Genomic DNA, 25,849 nt, shown 5'->3' on the forward strand with positions numbered 1-25,849 from the left:
CAACATTGTGCTAATCCTAAAATTGGATAAAGATAATAGAAGAAAAAAGTATGAACATAGATGGAAATTTGTTTAACAAAACAAACTATTAGAAGTCAGATCTGGCAGGATGTAGAAAGTGGTTTTGTTATAGGGATGACAGTGTTGATTCAGCATTGGGAAATCCACCCCCAAAAGTCATCATTTTAACAGAGGAAAGGAAAAAGCCATATGATTCTGTCACTAGTTGGAGAAAAAGTATTGGACTAAATTCTACAGCTGTTCATGGTAAAAGCTATCAGGAGACCAGAAGTAGAACAGAACCTTCTCAACAGATTAAAGACATGTACTCCATACTTCCAGTGAGAATGCCTTATATGACTGGAGAAGATACAATGCTTTCTCCTTAAGGTGAGGAACAAGGGCAGATATGCTTACTCTTTATCTGTCCATTAAACTTTGAAACCTAGGCCCCACTAAAATAGTCTGGCAATAAAATGATACAATTAGGATAGGATTGGCAAGGTAGAAGCAAAATCTTTATATTTAGATGAAATGATCATCTACAGAGAAAATACTAAGAAGTCTCCAGGAGCCCCTAGAACTTGTACTTGAATTTAGCAGGATTAGAAAACACAAGGTATATATAAAAATTCAGGTCTGTGTATACTTGCTATAAATGAAGAATTGCTATAAATGAAGAATATACTTGCTATAAATGAAGAATTGGATATTGAAATTTAAAAGTTATGTAGGAGTACAAAGGACCTAGAAAAGGTAAAAAAAAAACCAGTATTGGAAGACATTTAGTACCAAATTTTAAGACTTCTTCTAAAGCTACAGTAATCAAGGTTGTGTTGGTGTAAGGAAAGACATGTAAATCATTGGAATAAAACAGAGAATCTAGAAATAGAACCACACATATATCGTCCACTGAGTTTTGAAAGATTATTTAACATTAGCATTTTCAACTCAATTCAAGAGCCGAGGAAGAGACAGTGTTTTCAGCAAATGGCACTAGAACACCTGGTATCCGTATATAAAAAATTAACCTCAACCCTTTATTTCCATACATGAAAATAACTTGAAGGGATCTATGAACCTAAATAAGAAAGCCTAAAAGTATAAAACTTTAAGAAGAAATTATAAGGGAAAATGTTTATGAATTCAGGGTAGGCAAGAACTACCTAGGATACAAAAGACATGATGTATAAAATAAAAATATTGATAAATGAGATTCCATCAAAATTTAGAACTTTAAATGACATCTTTAAAATGAAAAGTAGTCCTTAAACAGACCATATTTACAATGCATATAACCTATGACTAGAATATATAAAGAACTCTTACAGCTCATTAATAGACAACCCAATCAAAAAGTAGACATAAGAAGATGATAAATAAATAGTATAGCACAAGGAAAGGTGTGCAACTCTAGAATCAGAAAAAGACTAATCAGTACAATAACAAGATTGAATTATACACTCATTAGGGAGATGAAGTTAAAAGTTTTAAAAGCCTTGTCATGACTTTTTCTTTTTGTTGGATTCTCCCCCTTTGCGTTTAATTTGCACGCCCAAGGGATTCATTCTGCTACGTTTCCTGGGGTAGTGATCCTCATTGTCTTTTCCTAGGGTATTGTCTGAAATTTTTTGGAGTGCTGTTTTGATATTCATGAAGTTCCTGAGGTGCTCTTTATCATGAAAGTATCTTATTTCTCCATCAATTTTGAAAGATAGTTTTGCAGGGTACATCAATCTGGGTTGGAGGCTGTTTTCCTTTAGGGCTTGAAATACATCACTCCAAGCTCTTCTTGCCTTGAGGGTTTGCATTGAGAAGTCTGCTGTGATTCTGATGGGCTTTCCTTTGTATGTGATTTGTTTCTTTTCTCTCACTGCTTGTAGAATTTTGTTCTTCTGTTGGATTTCTGGAATCCTAACTATTATATGCCTATGTGTAGATATTTTTTGATCAAGGCTAGCTGGAGTCCTATATGCTTCACTTATCTGTTTGCCAAGTTCTTTTCCCCTCCTTGGGAAGTTTTCTGCCATCACTTCTGTGGACAGTTTTTTTATGTCACCTGCACTCTCTCCTCTTTCTTCATTGACTCCAATCAGTCTTATGTTATTCTCCTTTGCATCATCTAGCACCTGCTGAATTGATTTCTCATGTTCCTTTACAATTTTAAAGCAATTTTTCTTTTCCTGGTCACTAATTGCAATCTTATCTTCTATATCTGAAATTCTATCCTCACATTGGTTCATTCTGCTGCGCAGACTTTCGATGGAGTTTTTAATCTCCTGGAAATCTATTTGCATCTGTTTTATGGATTCCATTTGTTTCCTGTGTTGGGATTCCATCATGTTCCTCAGCTCCTCTATTTTTATATATGTGTCCTGTCTAGATTTATTATTCATGTCTTGCACCATGAGCACAATCTTGCTGTTATCTGAGTAATTATTTCTGATTTCATTTTTCCCAGATCCTCTGTTGTTGCCAGTTCAGAGAGTCCAGGTGGTTGAGTATCAGATTGTTCCATCTCGTTTCCCTTTGGGGTTGCTGTAGGTGATCCAAAAGTCTATTTTTGAGGCTTATGTGTCTTCTCATTTCCACGGGGGGTGGGGGTGCTTCTGCCACCCACCCGGCTCAGCTTCTCTGCCCGAGGAGCTTGGGATGGCGGCAGGGGAGCTTCCTTCCGGGTTCTGGGACCGGCTCAGCTTCTCTGCCCTAGGAGCCTGGGATGGTGGTGGGGGAGCTTCCTTCCGGGTCTAGAAAACCTTTGAATACAACAGTTACACATGTTTCCAATGGAAAATTTTGAAAGTGAGAGCCAGCTAGATAAATAAATGCCACCCATGAACTCATTACCCAAGGGTAATGCTACCAGCATTGCCTTTTTCCTTTAAAATTGTTTACATTTTGGGGGGCTGGGGATTTAGCTCAGTGGTTCTGCTGCCTGCCTGGCAAGCACAAGGTCCTGAGTTTGATCCATGGTATCAAAAAAAATTGTTTACATTTTCAATACAAAGGTATAATAGAAAATGTGAAAAACTGGTAAAAGGAGCAAAATAACATCCATAATTATTCTTCCTTTACCACTATTACAATTCTAGTATTTTTTTTGCTCAGGTTCTTCCTCTATCTCTATGAATAATATTTTTTCTAAAACATGGTTGCAAACACCCTGCATGTACAATTTTGTAGGAGGACACTTTTACCTGACCAGTATCTCAGACTACAAAGTTATATTTTGTCGTATTTTTTGAGGTATTTTGGGGGGAGATTGAACTCAGGGGCTTTATTCTGAGCTACATCTCCAGTCTTTTTCTTCTTTTTTTTTTTTTTTCTGGTACTGGGAATCAAACTCAGGACCTTGCACTTGTGAGGCAGACATGGCACCACTGAGCTACATCCCCTGTCCCGGTCTTTATTTATTTATTTATTTATTTTTTAAGTTTGAGACAAGGTCTTTTTTTTTTTTTTTTTTTAATTTGGGTACCAGGATTGAACTCCAGAGCTTGTGCTTTCAAGGCAGGCGGCAGAACCACTGAGCTAAATCCCTGGCCCAGGTCTTCCTTTTTTTCTTTTTTTTTGAAGTTTTATGGTCAGTTTATTAAGTTCAGTGGTGAAAGTTATCAGAAGAATATTGTCCTGAGAGTTATTTTTTCTTAGAAAAAAAAGAAAGGAAAATTAAAAGCCTCTCAGCACAGCCACAGATGCTGTGGCTGTGGAGCTCTCCAGAGATGGTGCATCAGTCCTCTGAGTCACTCCCTGGGCCAGCAGGGTTGTAGTCTGGGCTGTCCTCAACATCCTCCAGCTCCAAGTCACCCAGTTCCTGGAACAAAGACTCACCTACTTCCACATTATTTCCAGCATCCTCCAAGAACTGGATATCAGATGTGTCAAGATTATGATTGGTTTCAAACAGCTGTTTGCCACTTAATTAATTTTTTCCTGCGTGCTCTTCTTCTTTCACCCGTTTCTTTTTAATTTCCAAGAGTTCTGCATCAAACTTGGCTTTCCAACACAAGAAATTCTCAATTGTAACAGGGATGCCGTGGAATAATTGCTTCTCTGCTTCTTCTGCTTCTTTTTCTTTTAGTTTCTTTTCTTCCCCTCTTCTCGTTTTTATCTGATCTACTATTTCATTTAATTTTTCTTGCACTGCTGTCACTAGAGTAAAGATCATGACCACACCAAGATTTTCCTCAGCCTGTAATGCTAATAATTTTAAAATGTCTATGACATCATTATCTGCTAGGTTTTCCTGGGAAAATATTTCATAAAGAGGAGCTTCATCTGGGTATTTTTCACTGTATGTAAACTTGAGGGCAGTCTGGACAGTTTCATCATTTTCTCCAGCCTCAGCTGTCACAGTGACGGCGAAGCTGGGTGGATTTTCTGATGATACTGTGAAGGAGTCAGGGTAGATGGACTCTAGCGCCTCCAGCTCCTTTCGCTGCTCCTCGCTGTAGTCTGTCATCACGGCCCTGGCTGCTGCCCCTGGAGCACGCCGACGCTCAGGCAGCGCGCCACAGCCGAGTCCCGAGGCCTCCAGCCAGGCCCGGCCTGCTGAGCCACAGCCCCGTGCCGCTCTCCCCAGGTCTTCTTGATAAGTTGCTAAATTGCCCAGAATGTGCTCAAACTTGTGATTCTCCTGCCTCTGCCTCTCACAGTGTACCACCATGCCTAGTTTAGAAATTTTCTTTTGTTTTTTTTTGTTTTGTTGTTGCTGCTGTTTTTGAGACAGAGTCTCATTATTTAGTTCAGGCTGGTCGTGAAGTCACTATGTAGCCCAGGCTGGCTTCAAACTCACAGTTCTCCTCCTGCCTCAGCCTCCTGAGTGCTGGGATTACAGGTGTGCACCACTAGGCCTGGCTTCCAAATTTTCATTTTAAAATCCTTCATTTCCTTGCCTCATTTTTATATCACATAGAATAGGTATATTTTTGGTCCTTATATTAAACTACTCCCCTATAGTTTGTGTCCAGATTTTCTTATTATAAATAGCGCTGTCTATAGTATTATATTTTATTTAAGATCCAGAAAATGGTAAAAATTTGTTATCTCAAGTTGCATATAATAGGTACTTATTGAGTGCTGATAATACGTAGGGTACTAAGGCACCTAAATGAGTGAGATATAAGCCTTGTTAGGAGTTTGTGGTCAGATAGTCCAGACAGTTGCTTATACAGTGTGTTTTGATTCACTTTGAGAAATACTAGAAGAGAAGTAAGTGCCAGGTCCTATGAGCTGTAGTACAAAACCATTTGCTCTCTACCTGGCACTTATTAGGTGCACAAGAACAAAATGATGACAAAGACGATGATTGCAGCCATCAGTTTTCTGGTAAAATCATTTAAATGCTGATTTCCATGATTCACTTTTACAGAAAAATAAAATCAAGAGAGCAACAAAAATTTCCCCGCGAATTATAAAAATCAGTGATACTCCATGTATGCCTAGGCTGTGCCAGCAAACGGCAAAGACTATCAATCCCTTCTAATCCCTTCTAATCGCTAACACAAAAGTCCTCATAAAACAGAAACCCCTGCCATGGCACGATGTCATTTCAGCTCAGGTACTGTCAGAGAATGACTTTGCTCTTCTAATCATGATGTGGCTCAGATAGAGATATTTTCAGATAAAAGATAAGTCATGTTAGCTATACTTCTATTTTAAAAAAAGAAACAAAATAGCACCTGCAACTTTGAAGACCAAGGCAGATAAAGGAACTCTGAAATTTTCCATAGATAGGATTTTTGGCATGTAATTCTTGCTTTCCACCATCGGTGCCTTTAGCAGCCGGGCCCACAGACCCTAACAATGGTTAATGTTTACAAAGGTACAGTGTGTTCTGGTTATGAACCTTGCTCATTTCCTCTTCCTGGTGGCGCGGCTGGAATTGCAGGGCTCAAGTCAGCACTTTTCATTACATGAGACTACATGAGAAGTGATGCTCTTGTCCAGGGAAGTATGAGATGAAAGTCACTTGAAGACAAGGAAAAACTTGCGCCTCTAAGGAAAAACTGCAGTTGGCTTAGGTCTCTGTGGGAGTAGGTTTGCTGTAATTTGTGGAAATAACCTACAGCCACCACTGAAATATGTATAAAGGTTGCAGACAGGAAGTAAAGGAAATGCTGCATTAAACTGAAAGCACAGTGGGATTTAAAGAAGCCAAAGATAGATGTTCTGGTGAAAATGTGGTCAGGGCACGGCTGGCCTGGGCTCACCCTCTCATCCACAGCAGGTGGAAAGAATTACATGGCCTGCTTGTCAGATCCAGAGTACAAAGTGCTCTCAGTCCCGAGCTCTCCTCCTTCCCCTGTTATTAATTCCATCTCCTGTTAATCCCCTCTGCGATGTCCTGTGAGAGGCAGTTCAACGAAGCTCCCGACATTTCCCATAAATGGTCCACCCAGTCTTCTTCCTACCAATCCAATTAGTTCTACTTCCTTCAGAACTGACTCATCTGCAAGGCTTTGCCCAATGACCTTATGGCCATCCCTTGTCACTGGGAGCCCTCAGCAGCTATTTATCTATTGATGTGGTCACGATGACTGTATTTACTTGGGCCTGGAATTGGGCTTGGTGCTGGGGCCACAGGGCTGAGTAAACCCCAGCCACTGCCCTCATGGAGATCAAAGTTCACCATGAAGAAAACATCCTAATAAAACATGGTGGGGACAATGGTCAGGATAGGCAAAAGGAGGCACAGAGAGATTCATCCTCTGGGGTGGCAGTGGCTTCCTGGGAAAGCCAACATCAGAGCTGTGTTCTGAAAGCGTTCCTGGGCTGGGTCTGTGATGTCCCTGAGCCTGAAATAAGGAACCTATCCCACCCTTTCAAAGCAAGTTTGGAAGTTTGCTGACTCCCATTGCAGAAATGGGATTTTCAGCATGCGTCGGGAAAAGAGATATAAGAAATGTTTATTAGAGATTTTTCGGACATACTCCGGAGCAGAGTGAGAGAGCTCAGAGAAAACAAGACATAGTATGAGCCCAGGTGTGTACATTTAAGGGCCTGTCTTTCAGATGGGTGATCTAGGATGCATGTCTTAACCGTGTTAGGTTGCTATGGAAGCCATGTGCCTGGGTTTCAATTTGAGATATGTTCCCCACTAATATTGTTGCTTCCTGAGGATGGAGGAGGTGCAGTTTATAGGTAGGAAGGATGGGTTAAGAGCCCAGATTTACAGCCTTATTGTATAAGGACCTTTAGGATTTTGGGTGTGTGTTGGGGGGGGGGTTCCTGAAAGGGAAAAAGGCTTGAGTGAGTTTTATGTCTTGAAGCTGCAGTTTTTCTTAAAAGTACAACTTAAAATTTCAATTTCTTTGTCTCCTTTCTACCTAGTTTTTAATTTCTTTTCTCCTATCTCAGGAAGAGGAGAAGTCGGGCAGGTAAAGGAAGGTGGGGAGGCACAGATGAGAGTAGACAGCAGGGAGTGTGGGGCAGGCCCGAGTGCCACATGATGCTGGGGTTTGACACATCTCCTTTCTGAATTCAGGTTCCTTTCCTTCAGCTGAATTATACAATCTCTTCTGAGGAATGTATTTCTACTTTTTCTGCCTTCTTGCCCATGGCTGTGCTACAGTGCCCAGGGATTTTTCATGGTGTGTTCCACCATCCTGGGAAATACATTGTCAGCTCGCTGACCATCTCCTGGCCACACTTCCTGCCAGTTGCCAAGATTGTGTGGTCGTGGAAAGATGGATCAAGCCTTTTACCAGCTGTCCAGAGGACCAGGGAGAACATACAGGCCTGACTCAAAGCAGGGACATGCTGCCTGCGTGCAGGAACCGTCCAGACCACTCAGAAATTCCATAAATCCCCATCACACACGATCTTTCTTCTCTTTCTCAATCTTGGCTTTGTTGTGATGATTTAAATTTTACATTCGAAAGATGCTGCACCAATATTTCTATGAAGATTCCACTGGGCAATCAAACATGCCACCACACAAATAAGCAGTGGAAGTTCCCATCATCCTACAGAAACAGAAAGTAATCATTCTTTAAATTATTAAATTGATGCGGCTGATACTTCTTATTGATGTGGTTGTTATCGCAATAGTTGCCAGTGCCGGGTGATTCACTATCCTCCCTTGATTCTGACTTTAAAGGAGTGTGAGACCTAAGTGACTCCCTTCTAAAATTTGGTGGCATAAATTTCAGTTCTAAGAAAAACCACAAGATGTATTTTGACCACCTGCATGTGATAGTGTTCAGCCGTCCCCTAGCGACAGCTAATCAGTAGTTAGCAACTGTTTGCAGCTTGGGTGAGCAAGGCACAATCAATCAAGTTTAATTGCCAATCTAGAACCTTGCTGTAACCGCTATAAAAACCCCTGCTGATTTGGAGTCGGGGCTCTCAATCTTGACCTGCTGCGGCGGTGATGGTTGGGAGTCCCTGCTCGAGCTTGAATAAACGACCCTCGTGTGTTTACATCGGAATCGGCTCCTTGGTGGTCTTTGGGGACCTCGAAATCTGGGCACAACAGGAGAAAATACGTCCTAGGCAACAAGCCAGTGCCTTAGGAGCTTCTGAGAGCTTTTTAAGTCCCTCTGCTTCCCAGTGAGAAGGCTGGATCCCTGAGACTGAGGCGAGTGAGGTATGTGAGCTCAGTCTCCAGCCTCACATTTGGCCCCTAGGTAAACGGACTTCCACATTCCAAAGCTGCCAAATTGCCTTCTTTCATGCCTGGTTAAATCCCAGTCTCTCCCCGAGCACCCAGGGTCAGCGATGGAAGGGGAGGAGAGGAAGAACCACCACAGGGTGAACTCAAACACAAAAAGACAGAAAAAAGCACCAAGCACGTTTTACAGGCTCTGCTGCTTCAAAGCTGGCATTTGAAGGTTATGGCTTGAAAAGGACAGAGAAAGCAGTCTTCCATCTGTGGCCTCCTTAGTGGAAGCAGCCAGGACCAAGCCTGCCTCTGGAAAGAAGACAGGAAAATCCCTGAGCATAAATCTGGGCAGGGAATTTTGGTCCTTGCACCCAAAGCTTTTAGAACTATCAAATAAAAGGCACGGGAACTGTGTTTCTGATAACCTAGAAGAAGGACCTAAACAATGTTTTAGTGTGAAAATGAAACTATTGACCTGTTTTAAATTCTTCAACTAGTTTCCAAACCATAGTGGTATCTTAATGAGCAAACATCCCAGGATGCAATGACTAAATAAAAGTCATTTAAAAATTTTGTTAAAAGGATAAAGGAAGACAAGCAATATTTCCTTACTCAGTTAAACTTCACAGTACCCAGATTAAGTAATCCCTTTCAAACATCTTAGAAGACCTGTATGCAAAACCTGTATGGGAAAACAAATAGTACTTCCTGAGTGACTTTTACTCCAAGCCTCTGTGTCCTTATTAGTTTGAGATATTAATACTTAACTCAAAAGATAGCTGTGAAGATTATATGAAAGAAGATTTTCAGTCTTTATATAGTAGGCACCTAAAGGTAATTTGCTTTCTCTTTTTCTTCCACTATTCTCTTATCTTTACTGTCTTGACAGTTGATTGTACAACCCACTCATGGTGTTTCTTTGTTCATGTTTTTATTCCTAGCAGTGTCTTGAAAACTCACCAAGGACAGAAACTTTGTCTCTCATGCTGTTGTTCCCACAGAAGACTACACATAGCAGGTGGACAGTAGGTACTTGATGTACATTTGTTTCTATACCTGTGCGACAGTTGATCTTTCCATCTGATTGACTTGAGACACCTAGGAGACTGGTAAAGCATGCCTTTGGGTGTTTCTGGGTTGGTCATAAGACCTTGGGACTATATCTGGTCCCTGGTCCCTTCCTCTCTGACACTTCCCTATGCTCTGCTTCCTGGCTGTCATGAGGTGAGCAGCTTCCCTCTGCCATGTACTTCTGCCATATTTCTACCAGCTAACCATGGACTGAAACTTCCAAAACCATGAGCCAAAGTAAACCCTTCCTCCTTTCTGTTGTGTATGTCAGGTATTTTGTCCCCACAACAAAACCTAATATTACCTGCAAGGAACTGAACTTTCCTCCCTTTCAATCACACAAGAGAGATGTTGGGAAAGCCTCAAATGCTTTTCCAGACTTCAGTGGCTCTCTGCTACCTTTGAAGGCAACCATCCAATAAGAATGGAACTAAAAGCAAGGAGGTATTTCTTAACATATGTTGAGATAATCAAAGGACAATTCTTGACTTTCTCAACTGGAACAGGATTACTAGAAAGATTACCCCCCGTAGATTTTGAAATACAGTTTCAACAAAATATAAGTTCAAAGCACTTTATCTGGCCAAGAGTGCATTTTACAGATAACTCCATAGATTTATTGAACACAGTTCTCTAATATGTTGAAAAATACCAGCACCCTTACAAGGACCTTATTATATAATCAATAATCAGGCAGGGAATCTTTGGGAGATTTTTCTTCTACAGGCAAATTAATTCTGTAGACATGCATTACCCAGTCTTTGATTTCACAGGGAAGCCTAGTAAAGCCAGAGAAGTCATGATTTGCCTGGTCACAAAGCTAGATAGAGGTTGGACCAGAGGGATAAATACATATCTAATAGTTTCTAGACTGATCTATTTATTTTAAAAATGTTTACTAAATCCTACTATGTCCTTAGCGTGTTTGAGATGCAAAAATGAACATGACATGGTCTACATACCCAGGGGCCATACATTCCAAGAGGGAATGGAAGCAAGAAATAGTCAACTGTACAGTAATCTAGGGTGATGGATGTAAAGGGTACCATGACAGTGAGGCACCTACTTCAAGCTCAGAGTTTAAAGGGACACTAGCATTTCAGCAATCAAGATAAAAGAATATTAGCCCTCTAAAGACAGTATCAGTATTACCGAGATTTTCCTTTTGGCTCAGGCTCAAATATGGTTCACAAAACACCATTACTAATCCTGTCTTTATTTAATATTTTAATGTTTTATTCATCATGGATTTTTGCATTAATTTTGAGTGTTTAAAATGTTGTATTAAAATATTCTCTATCTGGATTGCTGACGTCTCTGGAGCCCCCCTCCCACCAAGCTTTGCTCTTCAGGCAAAGTCCTCATCTTGTCTCCAGGAGAAGGGATCGGAGGAGGGTGTGGGGTGTGAGGGACAGGGTGGTCCTCTGGGTGTGTCCAGCAGAGGGGCAAGGGTTTCACATTCTGTTCCCAAGAGGCCAACAGAGCAGGTCTGCCTTGACCTGTTTATTGTCTGTTAACATTTTATGTTAGGGCTTGTTGTATTTCTTGCTTGGGAGAATAAGATGCTCAAGCTTTAAAAAATGTTTAAAAAGTTCTTACAATAATGAGAAAAGGTTACATTCAAACACACAAGCATACCACATACTTCATGGGTTTGGGAGGACAGAGTGAAGAGACAAAGCAGGCAAAAGCATCAGGGTCGGAAGATGTGGAGAGATGCTGCAGTGTCCTGGCAGCAGTGGGATGGGTCTCAGAACTCAGGTGTCTGCTTTCCTCCCAAGATCCCTTTCTGGACCAGTCAGCGAACTCATTTGACAGACACGTTTGGTCATTTTACTGGACCACGTGGTATGCACCCTCTCTTTGTTCATTGAAAAAACAATTTAATTTGACTATCGTAATAGTCTGCTTTTCTTAGAAAAATGCTTAATAGGAAAGCAGAAAGGCCAAACCAGAAAAAGAAAATATTTCAGAAATGATTCCTAAAATTGAATTAATCCAGCCAGACATTTTTGTATTTCTTTTCAGTATCAGGAATTGAACTCAGGACCTTGCGTTTGGCAGGTGTGGCTCCACTGAACTACATCCCAGCCCCAGCCAGAGATTTTTGGTAGCTGCCACACAGCACAACTCCAGGGGGAGACTTCTTGTTGTGGACCATCTTGAAGGCATCCTTTGGAATCATGAAATGCACAGCTAGTGGATTACATGAGACGAAACAGTTTATGACAGCCTCTATCTATCTGCCAGCAAATAATAGCTCAGCCCACACCTTAATTCTATGAATTTTAATTCTAGAAACTATTAGGATTGCTTAGTTTTAATAAGATGGCTACTCATATTCAAGAACTTCTCTCCAGCAGTAGTCCTAAAAAAAATAGTGTTCAATTGTTTTTGTTTTTTGTTTTTTGGTACCAGGGATTGAACTCGGGTCCTTGCGCTTCCGCAGCAGGCAGTGAAACCACTGAGCTAGATCCCCGGCCCTGTTCAATAGTTTTTTGAGGTAATGTACTCATTTCTTGAATCCCTCCCACTTTTAGGGAAGATGTGTATGTTTATCAATGAATGGTTAAGGTGACAAGAGAATTTGGGAAGATGCTGAAAATAAAGCCTGTAAGATTTCAAGACCAATGCAAACATAATATAAGGTACTCTCAAAAAAAGTGAACATTTAAATTAAAAATTTAAAAATTGTTATAGTAAAAGACACATTGTCATTAGTCCCCCTCGATATACTCCCCCTCACTCTCACTGAATACCCTTTCCCATCATGTTTGCCACTTTCTTTCTTTTTTTTTTGGTACCGGGGATCGAACTTGGGTCCTTGCGCTTGTGCAGCAGGCGGCAAAACCACTGAGCTAAATCCCAAATTCTTGCCACTTTCTGAAGCAGTTCTAGAAGTTCTCTTTCATGAGTGTCTTTTGCTGGTTCCCTCAATGTTCTGAAATGATTCAAAACATTTATGGCAATCTCTGTCAAATAAAAACATGCTAGTGCGTCCTCATGTACCTCATTCACTGGATAAGGTGCAACTTCTCGGTGGGGAACCAAAGCCAAAATAACCGTGAAAGGTAAATGTTTTGGACCAATTCAGGACATCAAGGCAGCCATGACAGTACAACAAAAGACATGGAAGAGGACTTCAGAGCTGCTTCAGAAGTGGCAAGACTGGAGGGATGTGTGTTTGCAATAAAGATGATTATTGTGAGGGAGATTAAGAGCAGTATGTCTTTTACTGTAATAAGTTTTTAAAACTGTAAACACCACCTTTTCTAATCATACCACATGTATTCGATTACATACAGAACAGATCTAACAAGGCCAAGTTTGACTCTAGTACATTGCCAGCAAGATGTAATGTGGAATTTCTGAAAGACTATTTGGAGAGGTATGTGCAAAATCTGAACGATATCCATATCAAAAACTTCAAAGCAGATGTTAAAACTATCTATAGAGTGACTTCACCAAAACCATGTGTGAACACAGGGAAAAGGCAGAGGAGTGTGGGGCTATAGAACTGGTCAGCAAGTCTATGTTAGAGCCAAGTCCTCGACGAGACTAAGGAAAGGCTAAGTCAGTAGCAAAGTGGTGTCCAAAGCCTGCCCCTTGCAACACTGGAGATGAAGAGGGGCCAGGAAAGGATGCTGAGGAGGGTGAAAGAGAGAGGACCCCTGTGGACTTCTGGAGCCATCAGCCCTGGGGAGAAAGAATCTTTCAAAGAAGAGGGTTTGGTGACTAGTGTCAACTGCTGCTGATCATGTAAGACGGGACTTAAGGTTGTCCATCAGCTATAAGAGCTAGTAAGTCATTGGGGACCCCCACAAAAATCGTTTTGGTGGAATGCATAGAAGTAGGTTAAACAGAGAATGGGAGGAATTGGGTACCTCGAATGAAGACAACTCTTTCATGGAGTTGAGCTACAAAGAGACTGGAAATTATTCTAAAACTGAATGTGGAAATGGGGCCCAAAAGGGGGCCTGTCTATTCGTTTTTAAAGATGAGAAGCTGGGCCGGGGATTTAGCTCAGTGGTTCCGGCGCCTGCCTTGCAAGTGCAAGGTCCTGAGTTTGATCCCTGGTACCAAAAAAAAAAAAAAAGAAAAGAAAAAGATGAGAAGCTAATGGGAGTGATCCACAGGAAAGAGAGGGAAAAACTGATGGTGCAGGAAAGCGAGGCTAGACTTGCAGGAGCAGTGCCTTTGGATAGGCATTGGGAGCTGACCAGTGCCAAAGAAAAGCCAGTTCTGGCTCACAGGAAGGCAAGCAGGGCTTGTGGCTGCAGACACTGGAAGGTGGGTGGCAGAGGTGGGGGATTGTGGAAGCTTCCAGTGACGTCTATTTTCTCACAGAACTAGGAAGCAATGCCACCAGCTGAGAATGAGGAGCCTGAGCAAGTGGAAGAGTTGACTAGGAAAATGTGATATGATTGCTGGAAAGTAGGAAGGAGATGAACAGGTATTACGTAAGGACAAGGAAAGAAAAATATGTAAGAACTTGTACTTGGCAACACATATCTGGGAATTTTTCTTAAGGAAATGCTTAGGAAACTTTGTCAGGATGTTCAGTGGCAGGACTTTTTTTTTTTAAGAACAAATAGTTGGGGACAGTTGGTTATATTAACCAATATATTAATCAGTACAGTCTTCCCAATGAATTTAGTGCATACATTGATATCAAAGGTATTGATTATAAATTTTCTTTTTCTAGTTTTTTTTTTTTTTTTTTTTTTTTTTAGTATTAGGGATTGAACTTGGGTCTTTGCGCTTGTGCAGCAGGCAGCAAAACCACTGAGCTAAATCCCCAGTCCCTTTCTAGTATGTTTTTGATACCTAATAAACGCATTCATCATGAAGAATTGGTACATATACATATCACATCCCGATCCTTTTTATTTCCCTCTCCCTCCCATCTTTCCTATTTCCCTCTGTCCTCAGGTCCCTTTCCCATTTCCTTTGTAAGAAAAAGAAACTCCCTGTGTTTGTAAACAAAATTGTATATCTATATTTATATGTACCTACATGTTTAAAATTGGTAGTCTTCGTCAGGATAGATTATGGATTGCCCATTTTTTTGTTGACTGTATTTTCTGATTTTTCTATACTATGCAGAATGAGAAATTTGTAACAAGAAAACAAGGCCAACAACCTGCTCAGTCTTCCTGTGCTGTGTGACTCCTTTAGAGTGAGGGACTCCCAGATGCCCCACAGCCTGCTCTGTCCCTCCTTAAAGCTAAAGCAACCCTGATAATGCAGTTACGCCACCACCGGTCACACCATTATCATGAAAACTAAAAATAATCCCATAGCTTACCTGTGTGATGATTTATTCTAAAACAATTTAGTATATGTATTTTATGTGTATGGGCATTAACTCTAACAACAACTCAAGGGATGGTTCGTTAGCATATAAAGTGACCAAATAGAAATCAACATTTTACACTGATTACACAGCATATGGAATGTACTTCGATGAATCAGTATTTGAGAGTCGTTATCCTAAAGAAATGTTAGAAATAACATTTTGTGGGTGAGGCTGTGAGTTAGGACCCATTTGCCCTCTTGTGGGCCAGGACATGAACTGGCTAAGGCCAAATCTCATACCTGCTCAGTTCTGGGGCCTCTGAGGCCTGGGTCTCTCCACTCCATGTAGGTTCTTCTTGCTTCATCCAACTCAAATATCACCTATAAAATCCTGCTGTGAATTTGTGAATACGTCCAGTCCTGACTTGGCCTTTCCTGGAAGGTGCCTGGTTTCAGTCGTCGCAGGAAAGGGAGGCGTCCAGATGTCCAGTCACAGCGGGTGCCTGTGGCTGCCCACTCACCCACGTGTGTTCTGTTTGACCTCTTTGTTCTGTGACTCGCTTGGATTGTGACACACTCGACTGGTTTGGATCAAATAACACCTACTGGCCTGTTAGAAGAAACTACTGGAATTTACCAAAAAGATCCTCATAACTGTCTATTGGTCCTATTGGTTTAGGCCATTTATGCAAGTAAAAACAATAATATTCTTTGATATGCATGACAGAGATTGTTTCAGTGGTATATAAAGTGGATGAAAAATCATATTTAGAGATTTTAGCTACTTTCATTGATGTTTTATATCATTTAAATTTAAATCATTTGTTGCCTATGATGTGGCCTTAAAACAGCACTGGGTCCTATAAGCAGAGTGATGCTCCATGCCCCTACTATATGGATTATAGTGCAGTTCCTCCCTCAGTGGATTCTGAGCATTCTGTAACCCATCTGCTTTGTTTCCACAAAGTGCCTCATCCTTTTGAAACAGCTTCCCCAGAGTTCAAATTTCCAGCATTAAGTCGACCCACTTACAACTTGTGCACCATTAATGTTTGGGTTACACTGGGCAGCTCTGGAGGGCAAAGTTGATTCATGCAGATAGATTACGAGGTAAGCAGTAGAAACATGACCACAACAAACTCATGATTGGATATTACATAAACATGTTTTATAATCTCTTTAACAGAAAACTTGATACTTCCTGAATGTGTCAACCATAACACACCCTGTTCTATTAAAAGACGGAAAAAATATTATCTTCCAAATTACAAACAAGAAAATTATTAAAGTAAGAAAATCTAGTTGCCCCCAGTAAAACATTTTCTTGGGCTGTTCTTTTTTTCTGTTTGTTTGTTTTTTTTTCATTTTCTTGTATAGAGCTGGAGCAAAAGTAACTCTCATACTTGGAATGGTGACATTTAACCTCCAGTTTATTGTTTTATGCACATTTGCCTGATTCTGACCAGAGGTCAAAGTGAATATCACCAGTAATGGGACAAATTGACATTATGAGAGGAGCATGGCACCACTTCTGTTATATTCCTGGCCAAATGAACTTGCCAGTCAATGGAAATATCACACAAACCCAAACTGAGGGAGATTCTACAAAATAATGGCCTGAAATCTTCCAAAATATTGAGGTCACAAAAGTCAAGGAAAGATTGGTGAATCATTTCAGATTGAAGAGACATCAAAAGTAAATGTAACACATAATCTTGGATCAGATCCAAAAACAGAAAGAAAAGTTTTCTGTAAATATTAAAACAGGAGGTGAATTTGGATCGGATGAATGGATTAGATGGTGCTATTATTAGATGGTGATACTGTAAAAATATCCACTTTTTTTTTTTTGGTGCCGGGGATGGAACTCGGGACCTTGTGCTTGGAAGGCAGGAGCCGGAACCACTGAGCTAAATCCCCAGCCCTTCCACTTCTTGATTTTGATTGCTGAACTATGGTTATGTGGGAGAATGTTCTTGTCTTTTAAAAAATTCACACTGACATTTCTTTTTTTTTTTTTTTGGTACTGGGGATTGAACTTGGGTCCTTTCACTTGCACAGCAAGCGGTGAAACCACTGAGCTAAATCCCCAGCCTCACACTGACATTTCTATAAACTCTACAGCATCATGTCTCCAACCTTCAATTGCTTCAGAAAGATAGATGATAGATAGATAGGAAGACAGATCACAGAACAAGTCAGCAAAACTGCTAAAATGTTAGCAGTTGGGGAACATGGGTAAAAATTTATGGTATTTCTTTGTATTTTTTTCATCTTTTCTGTAAGCCTGAAATTACTTAAAAATAGAGGTAAAAAAAAGGGGGGGACCATTAAGTGTATTTTGAAGAGTCATTAGGTTACTTGCATTTAATATTAAATTTTTTTTTTTTTTTGGTACTGGGGATTGAACTCGCGTCTTTGTGCTTGTGCAGCAGGCAGCAAAACCACTGAGCTAAATCCCCAGCCCGCATTTAATATTAAATTGACAATGCTTATGATGCACATAAAACAAATTGCAGACTATGCTTGTAGATAGTATATATACATTCTTTTTTTTTTTTAATGGTACCAGGCATTGAACTCAGGACCTTGCACTTGTCAGGCAGGTGCGGCACCACTGAGCTACATCCCCGGCCCAGTATATATACATACATAAGATTATACCTAAGGGGGTTATGGAGATCATTTATCTGTATCTTATACATGCACATGTATACAATATGTAGGATCTTGCAGATCTACTGAGCTAGAATGTGGCCCAGCATTTGGAAGCTCGCTGTGAACCAGCCCTCCCAATTCCAGGACTGAAAGGAGGAAACTCTGTTTCTTGCCCTTGGTTTCCTCTCACATTCCATGCTTAGGGTTTGCTACTTTCTCTTTCTTGCCACTTCATACTCCAAGGTGTAAATACCTGATAATGATTCAGCTTAGCCTCACAAACTGTTCCTCAAAGTATTCATGAGTTCCCAGAAAACAAATGAATGCAAAAACAAAAAAAGTCATCCGATTTTTTTTGGCTGAATAAGTCTATATAATGCTACGTGCATTCATTTATAAATGGCTCTGACATAGCCTTAATTCAGTGCTTTGCAAACAATTTGGCCCATGGACTGCTTTCTTCATTAATGCCCATTGCATAATACCCAGTGATACCTGTGTTCTCCAGGGTTACTTCTCCCAGAAGGCTCTATGAACCATTTAACCATTCAGGACAGTGAAGGGAAATAGCTGAAGGTGGTCAGGACTCGGTGTGGCTCAGTCACAGCCCGACACAAGTCATCAGTTATTGTGACAGCTCTGGCTTCTCGTATGGGTCAGCTTTCTCTGCAGAGTGACTTCCTTGGTGAGATTTCAAGATGCTATGATCCATGTCTGGGCCTAAAGCTTCACCCTTCATAGTCAGGAAAGAACGTATTTGTATTGTACCCGTTCTGATCAGACTAGCCCTAAACCAATCCCTGACTCAAGGGAAATAGGATGGGCTTGGCCCCAACTGGGTTCATCCTGATGACTTCAGGGGTCCAATGCACAGGTGGTGATCACACAGGTAGAACTGAAACCAGCAGAGCATTGTACTGCTCTCTGTCTCTGAGGACCGGTCCTGAGCCATGGCCTGAGTACAGGCGCCTCCTCTCCTGGCAGAGGCACAGGCAGGAAACTGAGGAAAACATATGCCCTGCAGTCTACTGGGCAGGGAGTGTGGCTTGATGGTAGGGCTTTTGCTTAGCATGCATGAAGCCCTGGGTTCAATTCCCTGGGCTGGAAAAAATTAAAGAAGAAAGAAAAAGAATCACAGTGTACTGAGTTGACTTTTCCATTTTTTGTTTTTTTTAATTCCCATGCTTCACACAAGTAGATTTTTCTTTTTCTTTGGTTCCACCCATATTTCCTGTAAGCCCTGGTTTTGGAGCACACTGGTAACTGTTGACCTACATTCGGGACACTTCCGAAATGAATAAAGACTGCAATTCACAAGCACCCTCCCTTTTGAATGCCAAAGGTTATTTTCTCGAAGCCTTAACCTCAACCTTTTACCTCATAATGTGGAAGTAAAATCCTTCTCAAGACAGGTCATCACAAAGTGCGAAGAACTGAACAATGCATCATTATGACACTTGCCGTCATTTCTAAAGAGCACTGGGGAATTAAAGTATTTATGAGTAACTTTGCAGGGGTCAGCCAAGCTGTGATCTGGAAAATTACAGTTCTAGGTGAATACTGGAGCTTTAGGTTGATCAAATGCAAACAATAAACAGAAATTAACGCATGTCAAATGTTCACCTTTTCCTGTGAAATAGTTAATGCTAATGTCTTAAGTCCAGGGCTTTCATACGACTGCAGCTGGCCTTAAAGGCGGCCATTACTCATCGTCAGCTAAAACAGACAGGAGCCATGAGGCTCAGGCTGCTCACTGTGGGAGGCCTCAGGAAGCAACAGGCTCCTGTCCCAGAGCAGGTGTCCAGTTATGTCTCACCTTTCACCTTCCTTCTCTCTTACCTTTTCCCCTTTCTTTCCCTTCCTCAAAGCACTACCAGAGAAAAATACCCAAGACTGTGCTGAAATACTTACTTGTTACAGTTGCTTACCTATTGCCTTTCTTCTAGCCTCTTCTTACTAGGTTACTGTCTGCTACTTGATAAATTACCATGTGAGAAGGTGTGTTATCACACACATTCCTTCCCCCTTCCTCCCTTCCACTCTCCCTCTCTGTTTCTCTCTCTCTTCTTTCTCTTTCTCTCCCCCCCCCCCCCAGCAGTACTGGGGCTAGAACCCAAAGCTCTCATACTGAGCTACATCCCTAACTTATTTTTATTGTTTATTTTGAGACAAGGCCTCACTAAGTTGCTAATTTGCCGAGACTGGCCTTGAATTTTCAAGCCTCCTGCCTCAGCCTTCCAGAATGCTGAGCATACAGGGGTGTACTACCATACCCAGCTCACTTTTTATGTGAGTTCTTCAACACCTCAGTTCAAAACAGTGACAAAAATTGAAAATTGCTACTCTTTTAAATCAACCCTAGAGATCAACTGGGATTGAATTTTTAGGGGCTACTTTGGAGTTCTATGACCCCATAAAGCCTGCTGGTGAAAACATCTGCCACAAAGAAGTCAGAACCTGACATATCTGATAGTTTCTTGTGGCTCAAAATTCCTCAAAGGCATCTTATGCATGAGTCTCCTCTGGTCCTAGAATTCTTTCTACATTTCCCAGTTCAGCACAGGATCATAGTCTCAGGACAAAAGATGATCATAAATGTTCCATCCTCTATTCTAAGAAGCAATCTCCCTGCCAGGTGGTAGGTAATTCACCCTCCCCTAAACCATCCAGCAACAAGCTACCCTTCACCTCTATAGGAGGTCCATTTTGCTTTCAGATAGTATTAATTGTCTGAAAGTCTTCATTATGTCTGGTTGAAGTCTACCTTTCTATAGTCTCTTCCCTCCTCCTATCTTCTGGAATATATTTTAAATGTTCAGAGTTTTTATATGACAGTCTTTCAAATACCTAGGCCAATCATTTCTTATAAAGGAATCTTATAGTCAAGCAGGTGGGCCTGCTCCTAGCTGAGAAATGCTACAAACTTCCTTGTATCGAGGTGGCCACGTTTTGGGTGCTTATCCTACCGAGTTTGTGGACTGTGGCCAAGGGGTGACCCAGCACAAGTGTTTGCCTCCTTAGGGATGAGGGTAACTAAATTCATCAATGAGATTTTTTCCCTCATGGATTTGGTCTGGAAAAATGGGGAGAGATCAGTTAGGCAGCAACATTAGCAAAGCAAGGATAAAACCAAACCAGCCCAATCGCATTCATGATGGATCGCTAGGAGTCCTACTATTGAGGGTATGGGATAGTAACCAGGTCACCTGAAACTTTGGTAGTCTGCAATGATTCTGAATGACTTCTTGCCCTAGATCTGGGCTCCAGGCTCAGGTAGGCCCCCCTAGACCATACTTCATTGCTTTTTCAACAACTTCTAACACTTTTCTTGGGTTGCCACCATGGAGATCTTTCCTTCCTTAATTTTGCATACATCCTTCTAAAATCTCCTGTTGTACTTGAAATAAATCAGATGAACCCTTAGTCTTTGAACCCACAAGAATCTAACTAACACTTCTCATATTCTCCAACAAATCTTGTCTTCTTCAGGCTGAACATCTCCTACATTCAGACCAGCATTACGGAGCGGCTTCCTGAGACTTCAGCTTCCCGTCGTCCCCTGTTCTCTGTCATCCTCTAGCTCCAAGTTTCAGCCTCCCCTCTTCACTCCAGTAATCACCAATGAAGAAGACTGTGTCAGCATGAACTCAACAAGCAGCACGTTCTGTGTTCTCTAGCAGAATACTTTTATGACCTCAAACCACACCTTTCCATTTTGTGAATGACCAGAGTAAAGATCAGCTCCATGATATCCGGTGATTGTTAGACCCAAACTTATTAAAATGAACTAAAATGAGCTGGGCATAGTGATGCACATGTGTGATCCCAGCATTCAGGAAGCTGAGGCAGGGAGATAGTAAGTTCAAGGCTAGCCTGAAGTACACTACAATTTTTTTTAAAAAGCCCCCCCCACAAACCCCAAAAGAATGAAAATTGATGATTATCAGCATGCTCTTGGACAGAAAATCATGTGATCTTCTATTGATCTCCTCACTAGCCTCCTTCATTGGATAACATAATTAAAAGTACAGAGGTAGTAGTGGGAAAAGAAATAAGAAAATTCTCAACTTCAGATAATATGTTTAAATTTATGACCTCAAAGAAAATGTAAATGTTCTTATGTGTATCCCAGTTTTGGCTGCAAGTAACAGAAAACCTAGTAGCCGCTTAAACCATAGGAATAATGTTTAATGAGGTATCTAAAAATGGTGCCAGTTCCACATTTTGTTTTGTTTTGTTTTTCACTCAAGGTTAGAATCTGTAACTGTGCCTTGAGAATTCTGCTTGGCATTTTCACATACCCGTGTTTAAGACAGAGTCCTGAACATCTTCTCAAGGCCCAGGAAACTTCCCCTTATGTCTCCCAAGTCAGGGCCAAGGGACACAGCCAACCCGAGCTGGAAGAGAGGCAGGAAAGTGAGTGTCTGGCAAAGGGAAGTGGGATTGTCCTACTTCCTTTGGCAAACTGTGTTTCAGTGCATTCAGAATTTTTAAAAAGGAAGTTTTGTTTTATTACAGAAAGTTAACGCATGATTACTTAAGAACATTTGGAAACAGAAGGAAAAGATTCCTTAATGCCACTTCCCAAAGACTTTACTCAATGCCTTATTTTAACACTGTTCTAATCGTACTGCACATAGAAGGTAAGTTTTTTACTTTTTTCAGTTAACATATGATTAATTAAGGCTCTATGGTTCTTGAAATATACTTACATTTTGAAATAAACTATAGGAGGCAGCATAATTCAGGAGAGAGAGAGGAGAGATGATGCCCAAGATGGCTCCAGAGTGGAGAGATGGTGCCCGTGGCCTGTTATCTAACACTAATCTGTCACTGTACTTCCATTTCCTCAAAATAAAGATGTGGTTCTTGGCTGGGGATTTAGCTCAGTGGTTCCAGTGCCTGACTCACAAGCACAAGGTCCCGAGTTCGATCCCCTTGGTTCTACAATCTCAGGGCTGCAAGACGATCACAGCTGTGCATTTGAGACACATAGATCACGCTGTTCAGATACTGACTGCCACGAAGACAAGCAGGCTGGGTAAACTAGAGATTACCAGCAGAGGAAATGGGAGCACAGTGTGTAATAATATAACATATATCATCTGACGTGTCAGGTGTATTTTTCACCAGAAGCCAGAAATGTAGATTTTCATGTGAAGTTATATTAGAACCTAATCTGAAAAGTAAAACAATGAAACACTGCAGAAGCCAAACAAAACATGCCTGTGGAGTGTCAGTTTGTAACTGCAGGATGGGTAAAGGATTTGAGGAGGGAAGTTAAGAAGAACTGCTTAAAATACATTTTGCTATATAACAATGGGATTATTACAATGAGTCTAAAACATCTAGTGCTTACGTCAATGGTGAATAAACATCGTTTGGGATGTTATCATCTCTAGTTCCTACATTGACAGTATAATTACTCCCCCCCCTGGTTCCGAAACACCCTTGGGACTCAGCTGAGCTTTGATGTGCTTCCTGGAATAAGTGTGCACTGTATTGGAAACAACTTTGTCAGGACCTCCTAGGCCTCAAGTCCATTTATATGTATTTTTCATGATCACATCTGGATCCATATCAAATCCTGTGTCTTTTGCCTGAATCACTCAGTTTAAGCTGAAAATAAAAACAAAAATGATGAAAGTCTTGGACAGGTGTTCCCTTGAGTGAGAAGGGCCATCTCAAGCTGTTTACTCCCTTCCTCTCTGTTTTTAAACTCTCCTTTGCAGACAAAGAATGATCAACATCACCAGATGAGACTCTTGACTCTTGCTGAAAGCAGCGCAGAAAGGGGATTTAACAACTTTGAACTTTTCGTGTGATTTTTGCCTTGACACAGTTGTTATTAGAGTTCTGAGGAAGCAACAGCCCCTGTGAGAACACCAGGTTTCTACATGATTAATCTGCAGACCTTGATATTCTATCCAGGTGTAGGAATAAATAGCACGGCCCCAGGGCTCTATCCTGGGGCTTGGAAGGGCTTCAGTGAAATTCTATAGCAAAAGGCCTGGCCACTTTTCTGACTTTCTCTTTGTTCTACTAACTTTTTATCTTTGCAAAGCAAAGGGATTTCCTCAGGGGATTAGGCAGAGGAAACCACCTGAGGTAGGGATAGTGTTTCATTAGAATTAAGAGTTGCAAAAGTACCCTGAAGACATCTCAACCAGAAGTTCCTTTCCCCAGCTTTGGAGGGCTCCCTGTGTGTGTCTGGCACCCAGTACCACAAATCCCTGCCCCGCTGAGGTGTCTCAAACTCCTGTATTCTCCTTTTTCCTCAACACAGAGATATCTCGGCAAAGAGGAGTAGCTTAAGTAAGGCACAAGGGTGTCTCATTCCAAAGTGAAACTATTTTTTTTTTCAAAACATTTTACACATATTATTTTGTTAACACGATAATTGTTTTAAAATAATTTGAAACTCAATAGATGCCTCTCTCATTCTGCTTTGATTTGGTTTTTTGAATGGATGAAGGGATCAGAGCAGGAGACAGACAATTCATTTTGTCAGCCACAGATCTGTGATGCTACTGTACAAAGCTGGAGATGAGAGCAGAGCTTCCCGTTCACAGAGGGCTCCTGGGTTTCCAAGATGCTCAAAGTGCTGCTGTACAAATGTGTCCTGCCTGCAGTTTTTATTGTAAACCAGGCATCTGCTGAAGGATTTTAAGTGTAATATCAAGGATAAGAATTTGTGTCATAGCAGCTACACTCATGGCAGTTTCATATATCCATTTCTGGTTAACAGAAGACAAAAGTTTCTATGTAGCAACTGCTCTAAAAATTCCTGAAAGAATATACATCATATTTCTATTAGGTTTCTTTCTCAAATTTCTACATTTTGATTTGTGGGTTTGGTATTGGGGATCGAACTCGGGTCCTTGTACTTGCAAGGCAGGTGGCGGAACCACTGAGCTAAATCCCTGGCCCTGGCTATATATTTTTTCTAATCTTCAAAGATAACCCAAAAAATCAATTTCTAAGCTAACTGTGGTTCAACTTACTTTTGAAGTGAAACAATTTTTTTCTTTTCATTAATGATTAGCATTAACCTTTTCAAAGGACCAATATTTTTTCATATTTTCTATTTTAGACTTGTTATATTTTCCTCTTGCTTATTATGATCACTATATTTTTAGGGAGAAGCTTGCTTCATACTTTGATTGCTTTGGTGTATCCCATCTAATTTAACATATTCTATTTCTATTTCTACTTAAAACTTCTCTATTACAGGGCCAGGGATTTAGCTCAGTGGCACCGCAGCTGCCTCACAAGCACAAGGTCCTGAGTCAGATCCCCAGTACCACCAAAAACAGAAAAACAAAAAAACAATTCTCTATTACATTTTCAGATTCCTTCCTGGGTTAAATATTATTTACAGGAGTTTCCTTTGTGGCTTAAATATTATGCATCTTTTTCACATTTTCTGTTATAAAGCATTTTATTTTGCTATTTCTAATTCTGTTATTTGCTCTCTGGATGTAAGGCATACAGAATTTTGACTAAATCTATCTTGTGATCCAGAATATGGTCAATCTTTGGTTAAGATATCCTTGGACCAAGAAAGAGTGAATTAGCTTACACTGCCATGAAGTTGTCTGCACAAATATTAAGCCTAATTTTGTATAACTTAACATCATGTGTATCAGTTAATTTTATTTTTGAAATAGATATTTCCACTTACGTACTGCATTTCTGACAATTTTTTTCTATTCAATATCCTGCATTAGAAGTTTGGAATTTTTCAATGATCAAGTTATTTCTTCTATTGCCCTTACTGTAAAATCTACTTTATTATGAAAAGAATCTCAAATCAGTCTTTATTTTTAATAGGAACACGAATCTGATCTGACCTGAAAGCAATGTAACAGATGCACTTTACAACAGTGGTTGTGCATGTATCCTGCCCCCTCCCTCCGTTGACCTCTCCTCCCTCTCGGCAAACGGTTGACCTATTTTCCTAGTAGGCCGGGGCTGCAATTGTGTTACCTGGATAAGTCACAGTTAGGGCTTATAGAGGACAACCTGGCAATTACATGGAGTTCCTGGAGTCACTGTACATCCATAAATCCTCTGGTGCATGAAGTCTAAGACCTCGTGACTTGCTAACAAAGTCTAAGCCATCAGAGAAAATGAAGCATGTAGTGTATTTGGTATAATTTCACTTAAAAATCTGCTATAGAACTGTTTTTATTATTAAATTTGGTCATTGGTTAA

At 40.7% G+C, this 25,849-nt stretch overlaps 1 long non-coding RNA gene and 1 pseudogene across 8 annotated transcripts in view; one reads left to right on the top strand and one right to left on the bottom strand.

The window, feature by feature from the left end:
* Positions 1 to 17,591, bottom strand: part of LOC110349212 (RWD domain-containing protein 1 pseudogene) — a 42,522-nt pseudogene extending 24,931 nt beyond the window's left edge. For 2 of the 5 annotated variants that reach the window (XR_015443514.1, XR_015443513.1), the window contains exon 1: positions 15,275 to 17,591. The product of XR_015443514.1 is annotated as an RWD domain-containing protein 1 pseudogene, transcript variant X5 (transcript). Of the gene's footprint in view, positions 1 to 2,780; positions 7,968 to 15,274 lie in introns of those variants that run through there. The other 3 variants (XR_015443511.1, XR_002395034.2, XR_015443512.1) reach the window with 3 other exon arrangements.
* LOC110349211 (uncharacterized) overlaps positions 1 to 25,849 on the top strand; it is a 38,515-nt gene extending 12,666 nt beyond the window's left edge. For all 3 annotated transcript variants that reach the window (XR_015443517.1, XR_015443516.1, XR_015443518.1), the window contains exons 3-5: positions 9,547 to 9,634; positions 12,095 to 12,179; positions 21,122 to 25,849. This is a non-coding gene — a long non-coding RNA (uncharacterized LOC110349211). The remainder of the gene's footprint in view (positions 1 to 9,546; positions 9,635 to 12,094; positions 12,180 to 21,121) is intronic.

Source organism: Heterocephalus glaber, unplaced genomic scaffold (genome assembly GCF_053883595.1).
Source record: "Heterocephalus glaber isolate CG9 unplaced genomic scaffold, H.glaber_assembly_v1.0 deba00001572, whole genome shotgun sequence".
Lineage (NCBI taxonomy): Eukaryota > Metazoa > Chordata > Mammalia > Rodentia > Bathyergidae > Heterocephalus > Heterocephalus glaber.